Source organism: Dendrobates tinctorius, unplaced genomic scaffold (genome assembly GCF_039654945.1).
Source record: "Dendrobates tinctorius isolate UK_male_01 unplaced genomic scaffold, ASM3965494v1 ptg000443l, whole genome shotgun sequence".
Classification (NCBI taxonomy): Eukaryota; Metazoa; Chordata; class Amphibia; order Anura; family Dendrobatidae; genus Dendrobates; species Dendrobates tinctorius.
Window position 1 is genome coordinate 1,059,633 of NW_027362106.1, and position 26,095 is coordinate 1,085,727.

Below are 26,095 nucleotides of genomic sequence, written 5' to 3' on the forward strand. Positions count from 1 at the left end.
TCTGAATTTGCTCCAGTTTGTTGATGTCTTTTTTATAATGTGGTGCCCAAAACTGGACACAGTATTCCAGATGAGGTCTGACCAAAGAGGAGTAGATGGCAATAATGACTTCACGTGATCTAGACTGTATGCTTCTGTTAATACATCCTAGAATTGCATTTGCCTTTTTTGCAGCTGCATCACACTGTTGACTCATATTCAGTCTGTGATCTATTAGTATACCCAAGTCTTTTTCACATGTGCTGTTGCTTAGTCCTATTCCTCCCATTCTGTATATGCTTTTTTCATTTTTATTGCCCAGATGTAGTACTTTGCATTTTTCCCTGTTAAAAACCATTCTTTTAGTTGCTGCCCACTTCTCCAGTTTATTTATATCTTTTTGAATCCTCTCTCTTCTCTAGTATTAGCTATCCCTCCTAGCTTTGTGTCATCAGCAAATTTAATCAGTTTACCCTCAATTCCTTCATCTAAATCGTTGATAAAGATGTTGAACAATACAGGGCCCAGGACAGAGCCCTGTGGTACCCCACTTGAGACATTCTTCCAACTGGATGTGCAGCCATTTACAACCACTCTTTGGGTCCGATCACTAAGCCAGTTATGAATCCACCTAACAGTTGCCTTGTCCATTCCATACCTTGTCATTTTTTCAATAAGGATTGTATGAGATACTTTGTGAAAATCTTTGCTGAAGTCAAGATATACTATAGCTACAGCATTTCCTTGATCCACCCAATCAGTGATTCCGTCATAGAAGGAAATTAAGTTAGTCTGACATGACTACTTAGTTACAAACCCATGCTGACTCTGGTTAATCACTTCATTCTTATCCAGGTACTGACATACATGTTGTTTAATAATTTGTTCAAAGATCTTTCCCGGTATAGAAGTCAGACTCGCCGGCCTATAGTTGCCTGGGTCCACCTTCTTCCCCTTTTTGAAGATAGGAACAACATTTGCTCTTCTCCAGTCTTCTGGGACTTCTCCTGTTCTCCAAGAATTTTCAAAGATTATGGAGAGGGGTTCAAAAATTTCTTCTGCTATCCCCTTCAGTACTCTGGGGTGTAATTCATCTGGACCTGGAGACTTGAATTCATTTAGGTTAGCTAAGTGCTTCCTCACTATCTTTCTGTTTATAGATATCCTGGATTCTTCTATTCCCTTAATAGGATAGTGAAGAACAGTTGATGTTACATTTCCTTTCTGAGAGAAAACAGATGCAAAATAGGAATTTAAAAGTTCGGCCTTCTCAACATCCTGTCTTACCATTTCATTATTTTCATCCTGTAAAAATCCTATAGCATCTCTGACTTTTCTTTTACTTTTGACATAGCCCCAAAATCCTCTCTTATTGCTTTTGACGTCTCTTGCAAGCCTCAATTCATTGTCAGCTTTAGCTAATCTGATTTGTGCCCTGCAGGTTCTGCAGACAGCATTATATTTTTCTTTAGATATGCCTCCCTCCTTCCATTTTATAAACATTTCTTTCTTCCCTTTTAGCATGTGCTTAAGTTCTGTGTTCATCCATCCTGGTTTCCTTAAATACTTCCTATTCTTCCCTCTTTTCGGAATTGTTAACAATTGTGCTTTGAGAATTTCATTTTTCAAGATTTCCCATCCTTCCTGGACATTTTTGTCCTTAAGGATATCCAGCCATTGGATCTCTCCAATTCTCTTTCTGAATCCCTTAAAATCTGCCTTTCTGAAATCTAACCTTGACGTCTGAGTCTTCACAGGTCTTCCTCCTCTAGTTATCCAAAATTCTAAAATAGCATGGTCGCTACCTCCTGGGGTCCCAGCCACTTTTACCTCCTCAACCATTTCCTCCCTGTTTATAAGGATTAGATCCAAGGTAGCAGATCCCCTTGTTTTCTCCCCTACCTTTTGGAAGATAAAGTTGTCAGCAAGAGAAGATAAGAATTTCCTTGACCTGTTAGTTTTGCCTGAGAGAGATTCCCAACAAATGTCTGGATAGTTGAAATCTCCCATGACAACTATGTCATACTTTTTGGAGAACTTGGCCATTTGATGCATAAAGAGTTCATCCATATCTTCAGCTTGCACAGGCGGCCTGTAGTAAATGCCTACAATGGTGTCCTTTCCATTGTTCTGTCCTTATATTCTTACCCAAACAGTTTCCACAGAACTCCCAGTCTTTGAAGCTTGGATCTCAGTGCAGATATACGCGTTTCTAACATACAATGCGACACCTCCTCCCCGTTTATCAAGTCTGTTTCTTGCAAATAAGTTGTATCCTTCTAGCCTTGTATTCCAATCATGTGTATTGTCCCACCAAGTTTCAGTGATTCCAATGACATCATATTTCTTTTCCTGTGTTAGTAGTTCCAATTCTCCTTGTTTGTTGCCCATGCTTTGTGCATTAGTATAGAAACATTTTAGTTTGTGATTGGTTTCTCTTTCTCCAATATTTTTATTAATTAGATTCTTTTGTCTTTGTTCTTCCTTTCCACTTCTAATAGCAGAGTTCTCAATAGCATTTGTCAGGTGTATGGCTTTTTCTGGCCTTTTGCTTCCCTTCCCACATTGTTCTAGTGTAAAGCTCTCCTGATGAGTGCAGCAAGGCGACTTCCAAATACATGTTTTCCAGTCTTCGTAAGGTGCACCCCATCTCTAGCAAGTTGTCCATCGTATAGGTAATTCACTCCGTGATTCAGAAATCCAAATCCTTGCTGACGGCACCATCGACGTAGCCAGTTGTTCACCTGCAGAATCATATTCCACCTCCTTGTTCCATGGCCATCCACTGGGAGGATGGAAGAGAAGACCACCTGCGCTCCAAATTCTTTCACTTTCTTACCTAAGTTTTCAAAGTCTCTTCAGATGGTTTCCAGGTCGTTTCTTGCGGTGTCATTTGTCCCCACATGTATTAGCAGGAATGGGTAGTCATCTGTAGGTCTGAAGAGTCCTGATATCCTGTCAGACACATCTTTAATTTTTGCACCTGGAAGACAGCACATTTGTCTTGAAGTTATATCCGGTCTGCATATAGCGGCCTCTGCTCCTCTCAACAGGGAATCCCCCATGACCACCACTCTCCGTTTCTTCTTCACAACATTTTTCTTTCTCCATCCAGGAGGACTCTGAAGGCGTACAAGGTTGCTGTTTGTGGGCAAAGTCTTATCCTGATGTATTTCTTCATCGTTTTCCTGCGTGAGAGCCTGGTACTGGATCCTGAGAAGTATGGGTGTTGACTGCCTCACGATCCTCCTGCTTCTCTGGGTCACATGTTAGGACTGTTCCACTCAGAGCTCTGATTCTGACCCCAGGCTGATGGGATATTAGGGGTAGTAGTCTGGTGGCTCTGGCTGACGGGATGATGTGGGATATTAGGGGTAGCAGTCCGGTGGCTCTGGCTGACGGGATGATGTGGGATATTAGGGGTAGTAGTCTGGTGGCTCTGGCTGACGGGATAATGAGGGATTTTAGGGGTAGTAGTCCGGTGGCTCTGGCTGACGGGATGTGTCATGATCTGAGTGCGGGTTTGACTCGCACACGTGGGGTTAATGTCTGGAACCAGTGCTGATGACTGGCATTTCTGGGGTTAAAAGTTGTGATCCCAGTGCAGGCTTACTTGCACACCTGGGGCTATGATTGTGGCCTCTCCCTGGTTCTGGGAGAGGCTTCTTATAGCTTCAGGACGCTCCCATCCCCGTCAGTTATGCTTTCGCCCTTGGCATTGTGTGGTGACCTCTGAGTGTGTTTGTGCTGTGTTCTGGTTGCTTGATTTTCTGTGTACGACTCGGTCTCTTCTCTGGATATTGCTTTGGATTCTGCTTGGTACTTTCTATGTCTGTTTGGTTTTGACTTCTGCTTCGCCCTGACTATCCGTTCTGTCTCATCCCTGGTACTTTACTGATATCTCTGTGTATGACCTTCGTTTTGCCTGACTCTGAGTATTTCTGTATAGTGTCCTGCCAAATCTGAAAGCAGGACGCTAAGCCCTGCCCCCTTGCAGTCACATGACCGTAGGTCCTGTGACTGCTTGCTAAACTTCAGCGTTCACAGGTCCTGTGTATCTGTACTTTCCGGATGTACATGACCCCAGGCCCCCTACAGTGCGGGTGAGTCCCTGCTCAGCGGAGGCTGAACGCCGGCACTGACAGGATCCTGACATTATGATATGGGATATTAATGGTAGTAGTCCGGTGGCTCTGGCTGATGGGATGATGTGGGATATCAGGGGTAGTAGTCCGGTGGCTCTGGCTGACGGGATGATGTGGGATATTAGAGGTAGTAGTCCGGTGGCTCTTGCTGACGGGATGATGTGGGATATTAGTGGTAGTAGTCCGGTGGCTCTGGCTGACATAATGATGTGGGATATTAGTGGTAGTAGTCCGGTAGCTCTGGCAGACGGGATGATGTGGGATATTAGTGGTAGTAGTCCGGTAGCTCTGGCTGACGGGATGATGTGGGATATTAGTGGTAGTAGTCCGGTAGCTCTGGCTGACGGGATGATGTGGGATATTAGGGATAGTAGTCCAGTGGCTCTGGCTGACGGGATGATGTGGGATATTAGGGGTAATAGTCCGGTGGCTCTGGCTGACGGGATGATGTGGGATATTAGTGGTAGTAGTCCGGTGGCTCTGGCTGATGGGATGATGTGGGATATAAGGGGTAGTAGTCCGGTAGCTCTGGCTGATGGGATGATGTGGGATATTAGTGGTAGTAGTCCGGTGGCTCTGGCTGTGACGGGATGATGTGGGATATTAGTGGTAGTAGTCCGGTGGCTCTGGCAGATGGGATGATGTGGGATATTAGGGGTAGTAGTCTGGTGGCTCTGGCTGATGGGATGATGTGGGATATTAGTGGTAGTAGTCCGGTGGCTCTGGCAGATGGGATGATGTGGGATATTAGTGGTAGTAGTCCGGTGGATCTGGCAGATGGGATGATGTGGGATATTAGGGGTAGTAGTCCGGTGGCTCTGGCTGTGACGGGATGATGTGGGATATTAGTGGTAGTAGTCCGGTAGCTCTGGCTGACGGGATGATGTGGGATATTAGGGGTAGTAGTCTGGTGGCTCTGGCTGACAGGATGATGTGGGATATTAGTGGTAGTATATTAGGAGTAAAAAACGGATTAAAAACAACGTATTTGCAAAAAAACGTATCGACTAAATACCCTGTATTTGTTATCCAGCACTTGCTGATTACTGTCATATATTTTACTGCAGAGTATTTTTGCAAATCTGTTTTCTTGTTGTATCTCAGTTAGTGGGTGGTGTGAACGTTGTCTTATCGACTTGTTCACACTTGAGCATGTCACATGTGTTTTTAATCCGTTTTTTGCTTGCCTAGCATGGTTTGAGTGACCCCACCCCTCTCTTGTCTGGCATGCACAAAAGAGCTGTCTTGCACCACAAGCCCATACTAAGTAGCGCCTGTCCGAATCCTGTTCATTTTAGACACTGTTCAGATGTTCAGGTTTTAAATACATTAGATAGGGACTGCATCAATACGGGTGTTACGTGCTACAGAACCAATCAGCACCCAAAATATGTTGTGCAGTTATATGTATGTATAATAGGTTCTATGTGAGATGCATGTCCCTAATGCATCAGCCCACAGGCTGCGCCCCTGGGCAGAGGGGACACGATATTCTCCTTTTGTCCACCCTCCCCCCACCTTTGTAATTCCCACAGTAAACATAGGCAGGCTCCGGCCACCTGCGGCTTTTGTAATGCATGTCTGGCCTGCCGCTTTTCTATTGGCCTGCCCTCTATATCTGTGTGATATATTCTGTGTCCTGTGAGTAAAGTGTTGTGTCAGACTGGAAATATGTTCAGAAGCAGTGATCTTTTATATGCGCCCATGTAATCAAGGAATTCCAGCCAGCGTCATTCATTCAGACTCCAGCCAACGCAGAGCGGGCCTCCGAAAACACGGGGTGGTACTGAAAGAGGTACTCCAGCTTGGTAGACAGCGGACCTCCGAAAACACGGGGTGGTACTGAAAGAGGTACTCCAGCTTGGTAGACCCCGTTACAACGGGTTACCTTGATGCGGTGAAGCAGCTTGGTATACATTTTTTTGCAAAAAAACGTATCGACTAAATACCCTGTATTTGTTATCCAGCACTTGCTGATTACTGTCATATATTTTACTGCAGAGTAATTTTGCAAATCTGTTTTCTTGTTGTGTCTCAGTTAGTGGGTGGTGTGAACGTTGTCTTACCGACTTGTTCACACTTGTGCATGTCACATGTGTTTTTAATCTGTTTTTTCCTTGCCTAGCATGTATATATATCCGTATTTTTCGCTTTATAAGACGCTCCGGATAATAAGACGCACCCCAAATTTTGAGGAGAAAAATAGGAAAAAGCTTTTTTTTTAATAAAATGGTGTTTAATGTACATTTGGACATGAAACCAAGAATGTGTATCCTGGGATATCTGGGGATTGTGGTATTAATGCATCCATTCAATTGGGAATAGGGAAAATATTGTATCATACCAGAAAGTGTATCGCCAGGCAGTGGCTCTCGTGCAGTCCGACTGGGACTGACCAGATAATTAGAGACTTCAATAACACCATTCTAATGGAGAAAAAGACATATATTAAGAGAGGTGCTGGTAAGAAATTTGGGGAACAATAGGGAAAATGGATCAAATGTACCCGGGTTGTTTCAGAGGCTCTCGCTGAAGATGTGATATTTATACATTTATGTTAGAGTAGGATATAGAAGGGCGTAGGAATGATATCATCTGAAGAATGAATGTATTGGTGAATATTGCAGAAAAACACATAGGAAAGGAAGACATACCAGACAAGCGGATGGATTTACAGTGTTATGTAATGCAAGAATGTAATCTGTATTGCTGGGAAATTGTGATATTTTCCATAAAAATGCGTATATGGAAAAGTGGGAATTGGAATTATATACTTCAATAAGGCCCGAACAATGGGAAAATGCCATCAGAAACTCATTGACCCAAAGAACTCTTCCTTATGTTGGAGAGACTGCAGACTACCTGGTAACCTACGCCATATTTTAGGGAGCTGCCCCAAAAAAGGTATGTGGAAACTGGTATAGCTATATATTAATTCTCTTCTTAGACAATTTCCGTTAACCCCACAAGCCGCTCTTCTCTCAATCTATCTGGAAGAGTTGGACCCTTCAAGACGACTTGTTATTTATATTTTCCTGGTGGTTAGGAATTCCCTGGCATTGTACTGAAAAAGAGTGCATGTAGCTAAATTTTCAGATATTTTGGAAAAAATATCATTATAAGACTCATTAGAACTACGCTTTCCCATTATTAACGGCAACTTAAAAAAACACTCTAAGAAACAGGATAAATGGAAATCAATGTCTGCTATTTCCTAAATCCAAGAATTATCTTGGTGCTTCAACTGTTTCTTGACACTTAAGGGGGTTTTAAACATAGCGATATCGCTATAACGTCACCGATTTTGTAACGTGCTAGCGATATCGCCATGTGTGATACTTACCTCCGACCGCTCCCCCGCTGTCCATCGCTGATCTCACGAGAATGTCCGGCTCCATTTCTCGTCGTGCGCTTCCTGCTGGGGCCGACGAGCGATGCGTGGAGGCGGGAAGGAGGATGTCAGGATCGCTGTGTGTGAAAGGTGAGTATCGTGCGCTGCGTCGCTGCTGCATCACTGTGAGATCTGCCTGTGTGACAGCCACTAGCGATCATTTAGCGATGCAACAGCGATCCTGACCGGGTCGTATCGCTGGTGCATCGCTAAATGTAAAGGGGCCTTTAGAGTCAATGTCTGGCTGATGGATGTTACTTGCCGATCTGGTCAACACACAATTTTTTAATCCAAATTGTCCACAAAAGACGAAAATTATCTATGGCACTTCAAAAAATTCATATATCACAAACCAGAGTAAATAAACTCCAGATAGAAGAGTTCCATTTAAAATAAAGTTTATTTCAATATATCTTAAAAAAGACATACATAATAAAATGAAACAAGATGTCTCCAAAATGAGACGTCACCACAAATAAGTTAACCACTATCTGCACAAATTCTATGGTAAACAAAATTATACAAGGAATAAATTTACAAGAAAATTTCTATCCTTCTATACATAAATATATATACACATGGCTCTAAAGTCATATGCCTGAGTATTTATTTACAATCATCAAATTCAAAATATATAATGTATTGTAATACCAAACAATTATAGTGGATTGATAGAATTATTATTGAAAAAATACCAGGTAATGTATCTTTAAATAGGAGTCCAACTACATTAACCCCGTAATCATCTCATCTCACTGAAGCATATGATTACGGGGTTAATGTAGTTGGGCTCCTATTTAAAGATACATTACCTGTATTTTTTCAATAATAATTCTAAAAGTCCACTATAATTGTTTGGTATTACAATACATAATATATTTTGAATTTGATGATTGTAAATAAATACTCTTAGGCATACGACTTTAGAGCCATGTGTATATATATTTATGCATAGAAGGATAGAAATTTTCTTGTAAATTTATTCCTTGTATAATTTTGTTTACCATAGAATTTGTGCAGATAGTGGTTAACTTATTTGTGGTGACGTCTCATTTTGGAGACATCTTGTTTCATTTTATTATGTATGTCTTTTTTAAAATATATTGAAATAAACTTTATTTTAAATGGAACTCTTCTATCTGGAGTTTATTTACTCTGGTTTGTGATATATAAACACACAATTTTTGTATTCTTCTTGGTTTACCTCTATATACTGGTCACTAAGAACTTCTAAATCCTAATATAACTTTAAGGTAGATATACTCTACAACTCCTGTAATTTCATATACAAGTGTGATGGAATCTTGTATCTACGGAGTTTTCTAGTTTTTTTGTTATCCCCTCCACCTCGCGTTATACCTCCCCATCCCACTTCCTCATCCCTCTTTTCTCCCTCTCTTTTCCCTCCTCTCTCGTTATACTTCCCCTACCTCCCCCTCCCACTTCCTTCCTTTTCCCATCCTCATCCCTCCCCTCTCCCCATCCTCATCCCTCCCCTCTCCTTTTCTTCCCCTCTCATTACACCTCCCCTACCTCCCACTTCCTTGTTTCCTTCCTTTTCCCCATCCTCATTCCTCCCCTCTCCTTACCCCATCCTCATCCTTCCCCTCTCCATCTCGTTATACCTCCCCCTCCATTCTTTCCTTCCTTTTCCCATCCTCATCCCTCCCCCATCCTCACCCCTCCCCTCTCATTATACCTCCCCTACCTCCCCCTCCCACTTCCTTCCTTTTCCCATCCTCATCCCTCCCCTCTCGTTATACCTCCCACACTCCCTTCTTTCCTTCCTTTTCCCATCCTAATCCCTCCCCTCTCATTCCCCACTCATTATACCTCCCCTACCACTTCCTTGTTTCCTTCCTTTTCCCATCCTCATCCCTCCCCTCTCGTTATACCTCCCACACTCCCTTCTTTCCTTCCTTTTCCCATCCTCATCCCTCCCCTCTCATTCCCCACTCATTATACCTCCCCTACCACTTCCTTGTTTCCTTCCTTTTCCCATCCTCATCCCTCCTCTCTCGTTATACCTCCCACACTCCCTTCTTTCCTTCCTTTTCCCATCCTCATCCCTCCCCTCTCATTCCCCACTCATTATACCTCCCCTACCACTTGTTTCCTTCCTTTTCCCATCCTCATCCCTCCCCTTTAAATTTTTTTTTTAAAATCAATAAACAGTTAAATAAAAAAAAAAACCAAGCTGTGTGCATGAGATTTCTCAAATCTCAGACTTTGCTAGTATTGTAAAATGCAGCTTAAAATTTGCATAAAAAAAGCAGCAAAACAACAGTATGTGTTAGGGCTGGCAGAACGCACCAAATTATAAAATAGTAGTAGGTGCGTTCGCAGCCCGGGGTCCACCGTGCAGAGGTGGTACACTGCTGCTAGGTAATGGCGGGAGAATAAAGCGGTGTGAAAACAGTCACACGTGGGTTACGTCACCCAATGTGAACAGAAGCGAACTCTGTTAATTCACAGAGCCGCACAACCGCTGAACGTGGATGCCGGAGCCTGTTTAGCTCACAGAACCCGGCTAAAGAGCGCACAGCAAGCGGCCACAGAACTCTACCCCAAGGACACGGGGTTAGAGTCCCTCTAGGCCCACTGCGCGCGGCGTCGCTGCCACGAGCGCCGCTATAGACGCTGGCTAAGGAGTATGGAGCACGTGCACTGAGGCGTGCCGAGTCACCGACGATGAGTACTGCCTGTCTCTGACCTACCTACACCTAAGCCTGGGCGCTAGCAGGCTAGGCTGCACAACACATGCGTACCAAGGGTAGGGGTTTCATAATGAGTCAGTCACCAGAGACATTCATACGTGCATACATCACTCATTCCTTATAGTTTATCCTAGCGCATGGTCGAGCGGCCATGCGAACCTTTTATAGGCGCGAGAATCCGGGACCTTCCTGGCTTCTCGGATGGACCAATCCGAACAGGAGCAGGACCGGAGCACGTGACCTTCGATCTCCAATGGGAGATCACTTCACCGGCATGCTAAGTGGCCAGACATGAGGACTTAGTCCCTGGAGAATCTCGTTGCTGAGCAGCCTGCATTGCCATAGCTGTGCCAGAGGTGGCAGCAGCAAGTAAACCCACGGAGCTGGTCTGGGCAGAGAGCCAGGACCAACGAGTTTGCTGAGCAACCTTCTCTGCGGCTGGAGAGGAATAGGAGACCGCAGAAAGCAAGGCTCGGGATTCCTGCTGTGCAGCGACAGGAACCCGACGCCTAACAGTATGAACATAGCCTGAGTGTTTAAAAGTATGAAAAAAACCAAAACACACATGTTGAAATCTCCCACCCTTTTGCAAAATAAAAAAAAAATACACATTTGTTACTGCTTAAAAGTCCAATTTATCAAAATATACCTTACAGTAATCAGATCATTAACCCCTTTCTGCCATGAGACGTACTATCCCATCCATGTGCCCTGGGACTTAATTCCCAGGGACGAAATAGTACGTCATAGCTATCAGCGGCGCCCACGTGGTGAGCGCCGCTGATCGCGGCCGGGTGTCAGCTGATTATCACAGCTGACACCCGGCACAATGTGTCAGGGGCAGTCACGGACCGCCCCGACACGTTAACCCTTTGCACACCGCGATCAAACACAATCGCAGTGTACCAGGGGTTAAAGGGAAGCATCGGCAGGGAGGGGGCTCCCTCCGTGCTTCCCTGAGCCCCCCACGGCAGCGCAATGTGCTCCGCTGCTGCGGGGGGCTCCTTCCCTGCAGGGGGCTCCTTCCCTGCAGGCCCCCGAATCCAAGATGGCGACGGGGACCTTCGGGGGCCTGCAGGGAGCCGGCTTCCTCAGTGCCTGCAAAGCGCAGGCATGAGGAAGTCTGCAGTAGTGCCTGACAGATCGCTGATCTGTCACAGTGATCTGTGATGTGACAGATCAGTGATCTGGGACTATGTAATAAAGTTTAAAAAAAAAAAGTGTTAAAATAATTTTTTTTTTTTTTTAAAAATCGTCAAAAATTAGAAAAAAAAAAAAATATTCCCCCAATAAATTCATTTTTTGGAAATAAAAAAAACAATAAACGTACACATATTAGGTATCGCCGCGTCCGTAACGACCTGCTCTATAAAACTGTCCCATTAGTTAACCCCTCAAAAAATAAAAATAAAAAACGAAGCAAAAGATAATGATTTATCATCATACCGCCGAACAAAAAGTGCAATAACGTGCAATCAAAAAGACGCATATAAATATCCATGGTACCGCTGAAAACATCATCTTGTCCCGCAAAAAACAAGCCGCCATACAGCATCATCCGCAAAAAAATAAAGTTATAGCTCGCAGAATAAAGCGATGCAAAAATAATTATTTTTTATATAAAATAGTTTTCATTGCATAGAACCGACAAAACATAAAAAAACTACCTAAATGAGGTATCGCTGTAACCGTACCGACCCGAAGAATAAAGTCGCTTTATCAATTTTATCGCACACGGAAGGGTGTAAACGCACCCCCCAAAAAATTTCATGAAACGCTGGTTCTTGTTCATTCTGCGTCCCAAAAATCGGAATAAAAAGCGATCAAAAAATGTCACATGCCCGAAAATGGTACCAATAAAAACGTCAACTCGTCCCGCAAAAAATAGGTATTAGACCTACCGGTAATGATGTTTCCAGGAGTCCATCCTGACAGCACCATGGAGGACGTCCTCCTCCTCCTTACAGGGACAGGAAAGCACACGAGAGGTTAAAAGGCCCCGTCCCACCCCTTTCCCTAAGTGACTTAACAAGTACCACAGCGTGCATAATGCTATAACTCTTTTAATGGTATCATCATATTACATCATATGACATAACTTAACATAACCTATCCGGGAGGGAACTACCCGTGCTGTCAGGATGGACTCCTGGAAACATCATTACCGGTAGGTCTAATACCTATTTTCCAGGACGTCCACCTGACAGCACCATGGAGAGTACCAAAGCACCTCCTCAGGGTGGGAACACCGCCTGGAGAACTTTTCTCCAAAATGCGGTATGTTGGCCTGATAGCACGTCAAGTTTGTAGTGCTTGCAAAATGTATTCAGGCTGGCCCAGGTTGCCGCTCTACAAATCTGCTCAACTGAGGCGCCTGCGCGCTCGGCCCAGGAGGCTGAAACTGCCCTAGTAGAGTGGGCCCTTAAGGTATCTGGTGGGTTGGCGCCTTCCGACTGGTAGGCGTCTGAAATTACTGATGTGATCCATCTTACGATGGATGCCTTAGAGGCTTTTCTCCCCCTATTTTTGACCCCCGAAGAGGATGAACAGGTTTGAGTCAATACGCCAGTCATTGGTGGCCTCTAGATAGCTTATAACTGCCCGTCTTACGTCTAGGGAGTGGAGACGCTGTTCTTTCTCATTGCGGGGATTGCTGCAGAAGGATGGTAGCACTATCTCCTGATTTATATTCTGGTAAGAGGCTACTTTGGGGATAAAAGCCGGATCTAATCTTAAGATTATGTGATCGTCTCTGATCTGGAGATATGGATCCTTGGTGGACAGGGTCTGGATCTCCCCTATTCTTTTGGCCGTGGTGATGGCTACGAGGAAAGCCGTCTTTCGAGAAAGAATGTCCATTTCGACTCTATCACTAGGCATGTAGGGGTCCCTACATAAAGATCTGAGTACCAGGCCGAGGTCCCAGGGCGGGGTGAGCTGCCTAATTGTGGGGCGAAGACACTGCGTGGCCTTTATGAATCTTACCACCCAAGGATGGGAGGCTAAAGGGTAGTCGAAGAAGGCGCTCAAAGCCGAGATCTGGACCTTTAATGTACTGGGTTTAAGCCCCTCATTATATCCCGCCTGCAGAAAGTCTAGGACACTAGGGAGGTCAGGGGTACCTGCCGAGAGGTCGGACCTGCCACCTTCCAGGCAGAATCTCTTCCATATTTTTCTGTAGATTGCAGATGTTACCGGTTTCCTGCTGGCCAGTAGAGTGGATATGACCTGCTCAGATAAGCCCTTTGCTCTCAGGATGTCCCTTTCAGGATCCATGCCGAGAGGCGTAGCTTTGCTGGGTCTGGATGGCGAATCGGCCCCTGGTGGATAACATCTCCCTTCAGGGGTAGCTCGACTGGGTTTCCTACTGCCATGGCTCCTAGCAGCGGAAACCAGCTTCTCTTTGGCTAGTATGGCACTATTAATATCACCGACGCGCGGTCCTCGCAGATCTTCCTGAGTACCGCCGGTATCAGCGCCAGTGGTGGGAATGCATACAAGAGGGGTTCCGTCCAGGCCTGGCTCAGGCTCAGGGCATCTACTCCGTCCGGGTGGTCTGCTGGGTTCAAGGAGTAGAATCTGGCGACCTTTGAGTTCTTCCGGTTTGCAAACAGGTCTATACTGGGGGGTCCCCCAACGCTGACAAAGCTGATGGAAGATTTCTTCGTTTAGTTCCCACTCTGTCGGGCTGACCCGCTGTCTGCTTAGATAGTCTGCTACTACGTTCTGAGAAGCCTCTAGGTGGATTGCCGTTATGGAGAGGACCACCTCTTCTGCCCAGGCGAATATACGTTCTGCGAGTGCCTGGAGTGGTCGATGTCTCGGACCTCCCTGGTGCTTCAGGAATGAGACTGCCGTTGTGTTGTCGGACAATATCCGGACATGTCGATTTCTCACTACCGACCTGTTCTGACGCAGGGCTTCCCAGACCGCATAGAGCTCCCTGAAGTTGGAGGATCTGCTTCTGATGCTGACCGGCCATGTTCCCTTCTACGTGGGCTCCCCATCCCCACGTACTGGCGTCTGTGGTGATTACCACGTACGGCGAGGTTGTCCATAGCACGCCCACCTGTAAGTTCTGGGGCTGTATCCACCACCGCAGGGATCTTCTTACCGTGTCTGGTAAGGATATGGGCCAGTCGAGAGAATCCTGACGCCTGTTCCATCCTGTGAGGATTTCCTTTTGCAGGGGCCTCGAATGGAACTGGGCCCATCTGACGCATGGAATGCAAGCCGTCATCAGACTCAGAACTTCCATTGCACCTCTTATGGAGGAGCGATGTCTCAGTAGTCCCTTGACTCTGTCTTCAATTGTCTGCTGCTTTTTTCTCGGAAGCTGGGATATTCTGTCTCTTGAATCCAGAAGGACTCCCAGGAAGATCTTCCTGCTTTCTGGCTTTAGGTTTGACTTCTGGTCGTTGATCAGCCAGCCGAGATACTCCAGTGTTCTGATCGTTCGGCTCCTGTCCTGGATGAGCCTTTCTTCTGATCCTGCGACTAGGAGAAAGTCGTCTAGATACGGTATTATAATGACTCCCTGCTTTCTCAGGTAGGCTACCACCTCCGCTACCAGCTTTGTAAATATTCGGGGGGCCGAAGCCAGCCCGAAAGGAAGGCACTGGAACTGGAAGTGGCATGGTAGACTGATTGCGAATCTTAATAAGGTTTGAGATGCGGGATGGATGTGGACCTGATAGTATGCACTCTTCAGGTCCAGAGTACACATGACAGCATCCCTGTCTAGAAGTTGAATCGCTGAGCGTATTGATTCCATTCGAAACCTTTTGTATACCACCCAGGCATTTAGGGGTTTTAAGTTTATGATTGTTCTGGCCTCCCCAGATGGTTTTGTAATGGAGAATAGGGAAGAGTAATGACCTTTTCCCCTCTCCTGCTGCGGAACTGGCACTATGACCTCTGACCGGAGCAGGTCCTGTAGATCTGCCCACATGGTAGAGTTTTCCGGGACTACGGTGGGGGCGATGTATCTGTCGGGGGGAGGGGAATAACATACTATGCTGTACCCTTCTGTGATGGTTCTGAGGACCCACCGGTTCTGGGTTACCTGGCGCCACCTTGCTGCGAATCGTCGCAGTCTTCCCCCGACACCTATGGCGTCATTGCCTTCTAGACCTGGAGGATGACGCGAAAAGTGGGGCCTTGCTTCTCCCCCCTTGGCTCTGAGTGTTTCTAAAGGAGCCCCTGTTGGATCTACCCTGGCTCCTAAAATCGGTCTGTCTTCTGAAAAAGGACCCTCTACGAAAGGATTGGGGACGCTTTTCTTCTGGAAACCCCTTGTTTTTGTCAGACACCTACTCTAGGATGCTATCTAGAGCTGGCCCGAACACCCTTGAGCCTGAAAAGGGGATGGAGCAAAGCTTTGCCTTTGAAGCGTTATCCCCAGACCAAGACTTCAGCCAAACCACTCGCCTAGCTGCGTTGGAAAGGGAGCCGTTTCTGGCTGTGAATCTTACTGATTCGGCCGATGTATCTGAAAGGAACGCAGTGGCTGATTTCATCAGAGGGAGGGAAGCTAGGATCTCAGATCTAGGGGTCTTGTTGGATAAATGCTCTTCCAACTGCCCCACCCATAGGAACATGGACCTGGCCACTGAGGTGGCTGCTATGTTAACCTTAGTAAGGGCAGCTGCCGATTCCCATGTTCTCTTTAACAGAATATCCGCCTTCCGGTCCATCGGGTCTCTGAGACTTGATGAGTCCTCGAAGGGGATGGCGGTTTTTTTGGTCACCCTAGCTACAGGAACATCGATTTTAGGAATTTCCTCCCACAATCGTGTTTCCTCTGGGTCAAAGGGCAGTCGGCTCTTAAAGTCCCGAGACAGTACAAGTCGCCGTTCTGCCTCTTTCCATTCTTCTAGGACCATTGTCTTAATGTGTTCGCTTACGGGGAAAACAGTTTGCTTCCGAGCGACCAGTCCCCCAAACATCAGGTCCTGTCGGGACTGCGGTTTTGGAACATCCTCTATCTGCATGTGTTCCTTACCGCCAGCACCAAGTCCTCGGTGTCCTCTAACTTAAACAGGTATTTCCTGCCTTGGTCCCTCCTGTCAGTCGGGATCTCCCCCTGATCGGGATCCGAGTCCCGGGGGTCTGACCCTTCCAGCGAACTTGTCTCCGAGGCTAGCTCCATCTCCCACCTCGGCCGCTTCCGGCTTGGCCCCGGACTAGGGGACTGCTGCCGTGAGAGACTGGATCTGGAGGCCTGTACTTCCTCCCGAATCAAGGATCGCATCTCGGCCAGGAGGGACGGCTGCTCGTCTCTTACGACCCTTGAAGTGCAGGGTCCGCAGAGAGTCTTGGTATAGTTGTCTGGCAGCTTTACCCTGCAAACCGGGCATCTGACAGACTTAGATGTGGCCTTTACCGAGTCCTTAACCTCTGTCGGGGGGCTGGGGTACCCTTCTCCTGTACGATACAGAACAGGGATAGTGGGGTCAGTTGTCCTGGGCTGCGGGGAAGGCCGTGTGGGGGTTGGATTGCGCCAGGTGCACTTACCCCTCTGTCGGCTGGCACCTCTGGGTCCATACCCCTGAAGCAGCTGTTGCGTGCGGTGAGCTGCTAGCGTGCGGTGAACTCCTGGTGTGCGGTGAGCTGCTGGCGTGCGGTGAGAGCTGCTGGTGCGGTGGGCTGCTGGCGTGCACTGAGCTGCTAGCGTGCCCAGGCTGCTGGCGCGCTGTTTTCAAATCGGCGCGTGACGTCATCGCCGCGCGCCGGCCACTTCCGCTTCCTGTTCTGAAGCCCCGCCCACCGAGCGTCCTGCAATGGCGGCGCCCATCCGGCTTCGGGGACCCAGCTCCAGCTGCCCCGGGTTCTCTCTCGCCAGCGCCCACACCGCCGGCTGCGTGCGGGGCAAGCGCTTCCAGCCGCAACCGCTGCGCGGTCTGTATGTCGCGCCGACGCCCGCATCGCTCGCTGCCTGCAGGGACCCGGGCGACTGCCGCGCGGCCTGGAGCCGAGAGCCTCCCACCGGGAGGAGCGGCTTCCTCCAGGAGCGACGTCCTGCTCCTGGCTTTGGGGCAGAGGGACTCCCCACCGGGAAGTGTCGGCCCTGGGCATCCTGACAGGGGGAAGGATTGGACCGGCCGCCCGATCCCCATGCGCCCTCAGGTAATCTTTCTGCTTCTCTCGTATGTCCCTCCGTGCAGGGACAGGAAAGACACTGAGGGAAAGGGGTGGGACGGGGCCTTTTAACCTCTCGTGTGCTTTCCTGTCCCTGTTATGAGGAGGAGGACGTCCTCCATGGTGCTGTCAGGTGGACGTCCTGGAAAATAAGACCTCACATGACTCGGTGGGTCAAAATATGGAAAAATTATAGCTCTCAATATGTGGTGATGCAAAAACTATTTTTTACAATAAAAAGCATCTTTTAGCGTGTGACAGCTGCCAAACATAAAAACCGCCATAAATAGTAAATCAAACCCCCCGTTATCACCCCCTTAGTGAGGGGAAAATAATAAAATAAAAAAATTTATTTATTTCCATTTTCCCATTAGGGTTAGGGTTGGAGTTAGAATTGGGGGTTTCCACTGTTTGGGCACATCAGGTGCTCTCCAAATGCAACATGGCGTCTGATCTCAATTCCAGCCAATTCGGAGTTGAAAAAGTCAAATGGTGGTCCTTCCCTTCCAAGCTCTGCCATGCGCCCAAACAGTGTTTTACCCCCACATATGGGGTATCAGCCTACTCAGGACAAATTGCAAAACAACTTTTGGGGTCCTATTTCTCCTGTTACCCTTAGGAAAATAAAAAATTGGGGGCAAAAATATCATTTTTGTGGAAAAAAATGATCTTTTTATTTTCACGCCCGGGCGTTATAAACTTCTGTGAAGCACTTGGGGGGTCAAAGTGCTCACCACACATCTAGATAAGTTCCGTCGGGGGGTCTAGTTTCCAAAATGGGGTCACTTGTGGGGAGTTTCAATAGTTTAGGTACATCAGGGGCTCTCCAAACGCACATGACACCCGCAGAGCATTCCATCAAAGTCTGCATTCCAAAACGTCACTACTTCCCTTCCGAGACCCGACGTGTGCCCATACAGTAGTTTTCTCCCACATATGGGGTATCAGCGTACTCAGGACAAATTGGACAACAACTTTTGGGGTCCAATTTCTCCTGGTAACCTTGGGAAAATAAAAAAATTGGTGACTAAAAGATAATGTTTGTGGAAAAAAATACGATTTTTTTATTTTCACGCCCGGGCGTTATAAACTTCTGTAAGGCACTGGAGGGGTCAAAGTTCTCACCACACATCTAGATAAGTTACTTGGGGGGTCTAGTTTCCAAAATGGGGTCATTTGTGGGGGGTTTCCACTGTTTTGGTACATCAGGGGCTTTCCAAACGCGACATGGTGTCCAATCTCAATTCCAGCCAAAAACGTCAAATGGCGCTGCTTCCCTTCCGAGCTCTGCCATGCGCCCAAATAGTCGTTTACACCCACATATGGGGTATCAGCGTACTCAGGACAAATTGCACAATAACTTTTAGGGTCCTGTTAACCTTGGAAAAATAAGAATCGAGGGTGAAAAGATCATTTTTTTGGAAATAATATGATTCTTTAATTGTACCGCTGTACGTTATAAACTTCTGTGAAGCCCTTGTGGGGTTCAAAGTTCTCACCACACATCTAGACAAGTTCCTTGGGGGGGTCTAGTTTCCAAAATGAGGTCACTTGTAGGAGGTTTCCACTGTTTAGGTACATCAGGGGCTCTCCAAATGTGACATGGCGTCCGATCAGAATTCCAGCCAATTTTGCATTGAAAAAGTCAAACGGCGCTCCTTCCCTTCTAAGCTCTGCCATGCGCCCAAACAGTGGTTCTCCCCCACATATCAGGTAACAGCGTACTCAGGACAAATTGCACAATAAGTTTTACAGTCCAATTTCTCCTGTTACACTTGGTAAAATAAAAAAAATTGAACCTGAAGTATTTTTTTGTGAAAAAAAGTTAAATGTTCATTTTTTTTTTTAAATATTCAAAAAATTCCTGTGACGCACATAAAGGGTTAATAAACTTTTTGAATGTGGTTTTTGACACCTTAAGGGGTGCAGTTTTTAGAATGGTGTCACTTTTGGGTATTTTCTATCATATAGACCCCTCAAAGTGACTTCAAATGTGATGTGGTCTGTAAAAATAAAATGGTGTTGCAAAAATGAGAAATCGCTGGTCAATTTTTAACCCTTACAACTTCCTAACAAAAAAAAAATTTTGGTTCCAAAATTGTGCTGATGTAAAGTAAACATGTGGGATTTAAGGGCATAAAAATTCAAAGTTGGAAAATTGAGAAATTTTCAAAATTTTCGCCAAATTTCCGTTTTTTTCACAAATAAACGCAAGTTATATGAATGAAATTTTACCACTAACATGAAGGACAATATGTCACGAGAAAACAGTGTCAGAATCACCGAGATCCATAGAAGCGTTCCAGAGTTATTACCTCATAAAGGGACAGTGGTCAGAATTGTAAAAAATGGCCCGGTCATTAACGTGCAAACCACCCTTGGGGCTTAAGGGGTTAAACAGCAAAATGGAAAAAAAAAAAAAAATTAAAAGCCAGAATTTATTTTGGCCGTCACAACATTGCCGTAAAAGGCGATCAAAACATTGTATGAATAAAACCGTCAGATCATGGCGCAAAACACTCAGCCCCTGATCCCGAAAAATGCACTAGAAAGCAGAAAAAAATGCCAAGTGTGATGAAATTGCAAGATAATGCCATTTTCAAAGACTTTTTTGAGTTTTTTTATTTACCATGTTCACTATATGGTAACACTTAAAAAATAAATCCTATTTGCTTGTAAGTGGCGAGTAAAAATTTTGAAATTGGGGTTTTTGTTTTTTTTCATGATTTCTAAATTTTTTCTTGCCAAAGGAAAAAAAAATATGAAATTGCACTTATTTTCCAATGTCAACACTCTGGCCATTTTTCCTGCTTTCCAGTACATCACATGATAACATGAATTGTGGACAGAATGAGGACAGAGAAACAAAAAAAGCTCTAGGAAGAACGGGTGGAAAGAAATGAAAACGTAAATATGGAAAATGGCCACCACGAGAAAGGGATAAGACCCCACTGAATGCAAAAGAACAAGTACAATAATGGTGGCGGAATCCTGTGAGAGATCACTGTGAAGTACTTATGCCGGTGATCCCTGTGCTGCTCGGCGTGGATGCAGGATGGCACAACGCCACTAATCCTCAGGGTATTACTGATGGCAAATCCCAAGCTGTAAGCAGGAGAAACCCAAGGAAAATCCAGCAAAAGATCAGAGGAGGGGGCAGCTGCATGTACAGCAGAGCAGAAAGAGAGGGCGTAGCAGAAGGGGAGAGGAAAAAAGCGGCACATACTGAGGGGGAGCACAGGGCACAGCAGAGAGGGAGAGGAAAGAAGCCGCACATACTGAGGGGGAGCGCAGGGCACAGCAGAGAGGGAGAGGAAAGAAGCCGCACATACTGAGGGGGAGCGCAGGGCACAGCAGAGAGGGAGAGGAAAGAAGCCGCACATACTGAGGGGGAGCGCAGGGCACAGCAGAGGAGGAGAGGAAGGAAGCCGCACATACTGAGGGGGAGAAAAGGGCACAGCAGAGGGGGAGAGGAAGGAAGCCGCACATACTGAGGGGGAGCACAGGGGACAGCAGAGGGGGAGAGGAAGGAAGCCGCACATACTGAGGGGGAGCACAGGGCACAGCAGAGGAGGAGAGGAAGGAAGCCGCACATACTGAGGGGGAGCACAGGGCACAGCAGAGGAGGAGAGAAAGGAAGCCGCACATACTGAGGGGGAGCACAGGGCACAGCAGAGGGGGAGAGAAAGGAAGCCGCACATACTGAGGGGGAGCACAGGGCACAGCAGAGGAGGAGAGGAAGGAAGCCGCACATACTGAGGGGGAGCACAGGGCACAGCAGGGGGGGGGGGGGGGAAGAGGAAGGAAGCCGCACATACTGGAGGGGGAGCTCAGGGCACAGCAGAGGGGGAGAGGAAGGAAGCCGCACATACTGAGGGGGAGCACAGGGCACAGCAGGGGGGGGGAGGAAGGAAGCCGCACATACTGAAGGAGAGAGGAGGGCAGAGCAGAGGGGGGAGAGGAAAGAAGCCGCACATACTGAGGGGGAGCACAGGGCACAGCAGAGAGGGAGAGGAAGGAAGCTGCACATACTGAGGGGGAGCACAGGGAACAGCAGAGGGGGAGAGGAAAGAAGTCGCACATACTGAGGGGGAGCACAGGGCACAGCAGAGAGGGAGAGGAAAGAAGCCGCACATACTGAGGGGGAGCACAGGGCACAGCAGAGAGGGAGAGGAAAGAAGCCGCACATACTGAGGGGGAGCACAGGGCACAGCAGAGGGGGAGAGGAAGGAAGCCGCACATACTGAGGGGGAGTGCAGGGCACAGCAGAGGGGGAGAGAAAGGAAGAAAGGAAGCCGCACATACTGAGGGGGAGCACAGGGCACAGCAGAGGGGGAGAGAAAGGAAGCCGCACATACTGAGGGGGAGCACAGGGCACAGCAGAGGGGGAGAGAAAGGAAGCCGCACATACTGAGGGGGAGTGCAGGGCACAGCAGAGGAGGAGAGAAAGGAAGCCGCACATACTGAGGGGGAGCACAGGGCACAGCAGAGGGGGAGAGAAAGGAAGCCGCACATACTGAGGGGGAGTGCAGGGCACAGCAGAGGGGGAGAGAAAGGAAGCCGCACATACTGAGGGGGAGCGCAGGGCACAGCAGAGGTGGAGAGGAAGGAAGCCGCACATACTGAGGGGGAGCACAGGGCACAGCAGGGGTGGGGGGGGGGGGGGGGGAGAGGAAGGAAGCCGCACATACTGAGGGGGAGCACAGGGCACAGCAGAGGAGGAGAGGAAGGAAGCCGCACATACTGAGGGGGAGCGGAAGGAAGCCGCACATACTGAGGGGGAGCGCAGGGCACAGCAGAGGAGGAGAGGAAGGAAGCCGCACACACTGAGGGGGAGCACAGGGCACAGCAGAGGAGGAGAGGAAGGAAGCCGCACATACTGAGGGGGAGCACAGGGCACAGCAGAGGAGGAGAGGAAGGAAGCCGCACATACTGAGGGGGAGCACAGGGCACAGCAGGGGGGGGGGGAGGAAGGAGGCCGCACATACTGAGGGGGAGCGCAGGGCACAGCAGAGGGGGAGAGGAAGGAAGCCGCACATACTGAGGGGGAGCGCAGGGCACAGCAGAGGGGGAGAGGAAGGAAGCCGCACATACTGAGGGGGAGCGCAGGGCACAGCAGAGGGGGAGAGGAAGGAAGCCGCACATACTGAGGGGGAGCGCAGGGCACAGCAGAGGGGGAGAGGAAGGAAGCCGCACATACTGAGGGGGAGCGCAGGGCACAGCAGAGGGGGAGAGGAAGGAAGCCGCACATACTGAGGGGGAGCGCAGGGCACAGCAGAGGAGGAGAGGAAGGAAGCCGCACATACTGAGGGGGAGCGCAGGGCACAGCAGAGGGGGAGAGGAAGGAAGTCGCACATACTGAGGGGGAGCGCAGGGCACAGCAGAGGAGGAGAGGAAGGAAGCCGCACATACTGAGGGGGAGCGCAGGGCACAGCAGAGGAGGAGAGGAAGGAAGCCGCACATACTGAGGGGGAGCGCAGGGCACAGCAGAGGGGAAGAGGAAGGAAGCCGCACATACTGAGGGAGAGAGGAGGGCAGAGCAGAGGGGGAGAGGAAGGAAGCCGCACATACTGAGGGGGAGCGCAGGGCACAGCAGAGGGGAAGAGGAAGGAAGCCGCACATACTGAGCGGGAGCGCAGGGCACAGCAGAGGGGGAGAGGAAGGAAGCCGCACATACTGAGGGAGAGAGGAGGGCACAGCAGAGGGGGAGAGGAAGGAAGCCGCACATACTGAGGGGGGAGCGCAGGGCACAGCAGAGGAGGAGAGGAAGGAAGCCACACATTCTGAGGGGGAGCGCAGGGCACAGCAGAGGAGAGGAAGGAAGCCGCACATACTGAGGGGGAGCGCAGGGCACAACAGAGGGGGAGAGGAAGGAAGCCGCACATACTGAGGGAGAGAGGAGGGCAGAGCAGAGGGGGAGAGAAAGGAGGCCGCACATACTGAGGGGGAGCGCAGGGCACAGCAGAGGGGGAGAGGAAGGAAGCCGCACATACTGAGGGGGAGCGCAGGGCACAGCAGAGGGGGAGAGGAAGGAAGCCGCACATACTGAGGGGGAGCGCAGGGCACAGCAGAGGGGGAGAGGAAGACACAGCAGAGGGGTAGAGAAAGGAGGCCGCACATACTGAGGGGGAGAGGAGGGCACAGCAGAGGGGGAGAGGAAGGAAGATGCACATACTGAGGGGGAGAGGAGGGCACAGCAGAGGGGGAGAGAAAGAGGCCGCACATACTGAGGGGGAGAGGAAGACACAGCAGAGGGGTAGAGAAAGGAGGCCGCACATACTGAGGGGGAGAGGAGGGCACAGCAGAGGGGGAGAGGAAGGAAGCCACACATACTGAGGAGGAGCGCAGGGCACAGCAGAGGGGGAGAGAAAGGAGGCCGCACATACTGAGGGGGAGAGGAGGGGACAGCAGAGGGGGAGAGGAAGGAAGCCACGCATACTGAGGAGGAGCGCAGGGCACAGCAGAGGGGGAGAAAGGAGGCCGCACATACTGAGGGGGAGAGGAGGGCACAGCAGAGGGGGAGAGGAAGACACAGCAGAGGGGTAGAGAAATGAGGCCGCACATACTGACGGGGAGAGAAAGGAGGTCGCACATACTGAGGGGGAGCGCAGGGCACAGCAGAGGGGGAGACGAAGGAAGTCGCACATACTGAGGGGGAGAGGAAGGCACAACAGAGGGGTGGAGAAAGGAGGCCGCACAAACTGAGGGGGAGCGCAGGGCACAGCAGAGGAGGAGAGGAAGGAAGCCGCACATACTGAGGGGGAGCGCAGGGCACAGCAGAGAGGGAGAGGAAGGAAGCCGCACATACTGAGGGAGAGAGGAAGGACAGCAGAGGGGGAGAGAAAGGTGGCCGCACATACTGAGGGGGAGAGGAAGTCACAGCAGAGGGGGAGAGAAAGGAGGCCGCACATACTGAGGGGGAGAGGAGGGCACAGCAGAGGGGGAGAGGAAGGAGGCCGCACATAGTGAGGGGGAGAGGAGGGCACAGCAGAGGGGGAGAGAAAGGAGGCCGCACATACTGAGGTGGAGAGGAGGGCACAGCAGAAGGGGAGAGGAAGAAGGCCGCACATACTGAGGGGGAGTGGAGGGCACAGTAGAGGGGGAGAGAAAGGAGGCCGCGCATATAGCACAGGGGGAGAGGAAGGAGGCCGCATATACTGAGGGGGAGTGCAGGGCACAGCAGAGGGGGGAGAGGAAAAAGGAGGCACATACTGAGGGGGAGCGCAGGGCACAGCAGAGGAGGAGAGGAAGGAAGCCGCACATACTGAGGGGGAGCGCAGGGCACAGCCGAGGGGGAGAGGAAGGAAGCCGCACATACTGAGGGGGAGAGGAGTGCACAGCAGAGGGGGAGAGAAAGGAGGCCGCACATACTGAGGGGGAGAGGAGGGCACAGCAGAGGGGGAGAGAAAGGAGGCCGCGCATATAGCAGAGGGGGAGAGGAAGGAGGCCGCACATACTGAGGGGGAGAGGAGGGCACAGCAGAGGGGGAGAGGAAGGAGGCCGCACATACTGAGGGGGAGAGGAGGGCACAGCAGAGGAGGAGGAGAGGAAGGAGGCCGCACATACTGAGGGGGAGAGGAGGGCACAGCAGAGGAGGAGGAGAGGAAGGAGGCCGCACATACTGAGGGGGAGAGGAGGGCACAGCAGAGGAGGAGAGGAAGGAGGCCGCACATACTAGGGGGAGAGGAGGGGACAGCAGAGGAGGACAGGAAGGCACAACAGAGGGGGAGAGAAAGGAGGCAGCGCATATAGCAGAGGGGGAGAGGAGGGAGGCCACGCATACAGCAGAGGGGGACAGGAGGGAACACAAAGAGCAGAGCGGGAGAGGAAGGCACAGCAGAGGGGGGAGAGGAAGGAGGCCACGCATACAGCAGAGGGGTTCAGGAGGGGACACATACAGCAGTGGGGGAGAGGAGGGCACAGCAGAGGGGGAGCGCAGGGCGGCCGCACATACTGAGGGGGAGAGGAGGGCACACATACAGCAGAGGGGAAGAAAAGGGCACACCAGAGAGGCGAGGGCACAGCAGAGGGGGGAGAGGAAGGAGGCTGCGCATACAGCAGAGGAGGAGAGGAGGGGACACATAGCAGAGGGGAAGAAAAGGGCACAGCAGAGGGGAAGAAAAGAAGGGCACAGCAGAGGGGAAGAAAAGGGCACAGCAGAGGGGAAGAAAAGGGCACAGCAGAGGGGGGAGAGAAAGGAGGCCGCGCATACAGCAGAGGGGGAGAGGAGGGCACAGCAGAGGGGGAGAGGAAGGAGGCCGCGCATACAGCAGAGGGGGAGAGGAGGGGGCACATACAGCAGAGGGGGAGAGGAGGGGGCACATACAGCAGAGGGGGAGAGGAGGGCGGCCCCGCACACACAGCAGAGGGGGAGAGGAGGGCGGCCCCGCACACACACACAGCAGAGGGATGGAGGAGGGCAGCCCAGCACACACAGAAGGGAACAAAAGGGCACAACAGAGGAGGAGAGGAAGGCACAGCAGAGGGGGAGAGAAAGGAGGCCGTGCATATAGCAGAGGAGGAGAGGAAGGAGGCCGCGCATACAGCAGAGGGGGACAGGAGGGGACACATACAGCAGAGGGTGACAGGAGGGGACACACACAGCAGAGGGGGAGAGGAGGGTGGCCCTACACACAGCAGAGGGGGAGAGGAGGGCGGTCCCGCACACACACAGCAGAGGGATGGAGGAGGGCAGCCGCACACACACAGCACAGAGGGATGGA

General features: G+C 49.7%; 1 protein-coding gene across 3 annotated transcripts in view; it reads right to left on the reverse strand.

Annotated features, from left to right (window-relative positions):
* INPP5F (inositol polyphosphate-5-phosphatase F) overlaps positions 1 to 26,095 on the reverse strand; it is a 248,256-nt gene that overhangs the window by 207,379 nt on the left and 14,782 nt on the right. The gene's annotated exons all lie outside the window — the stretch shown is intronic.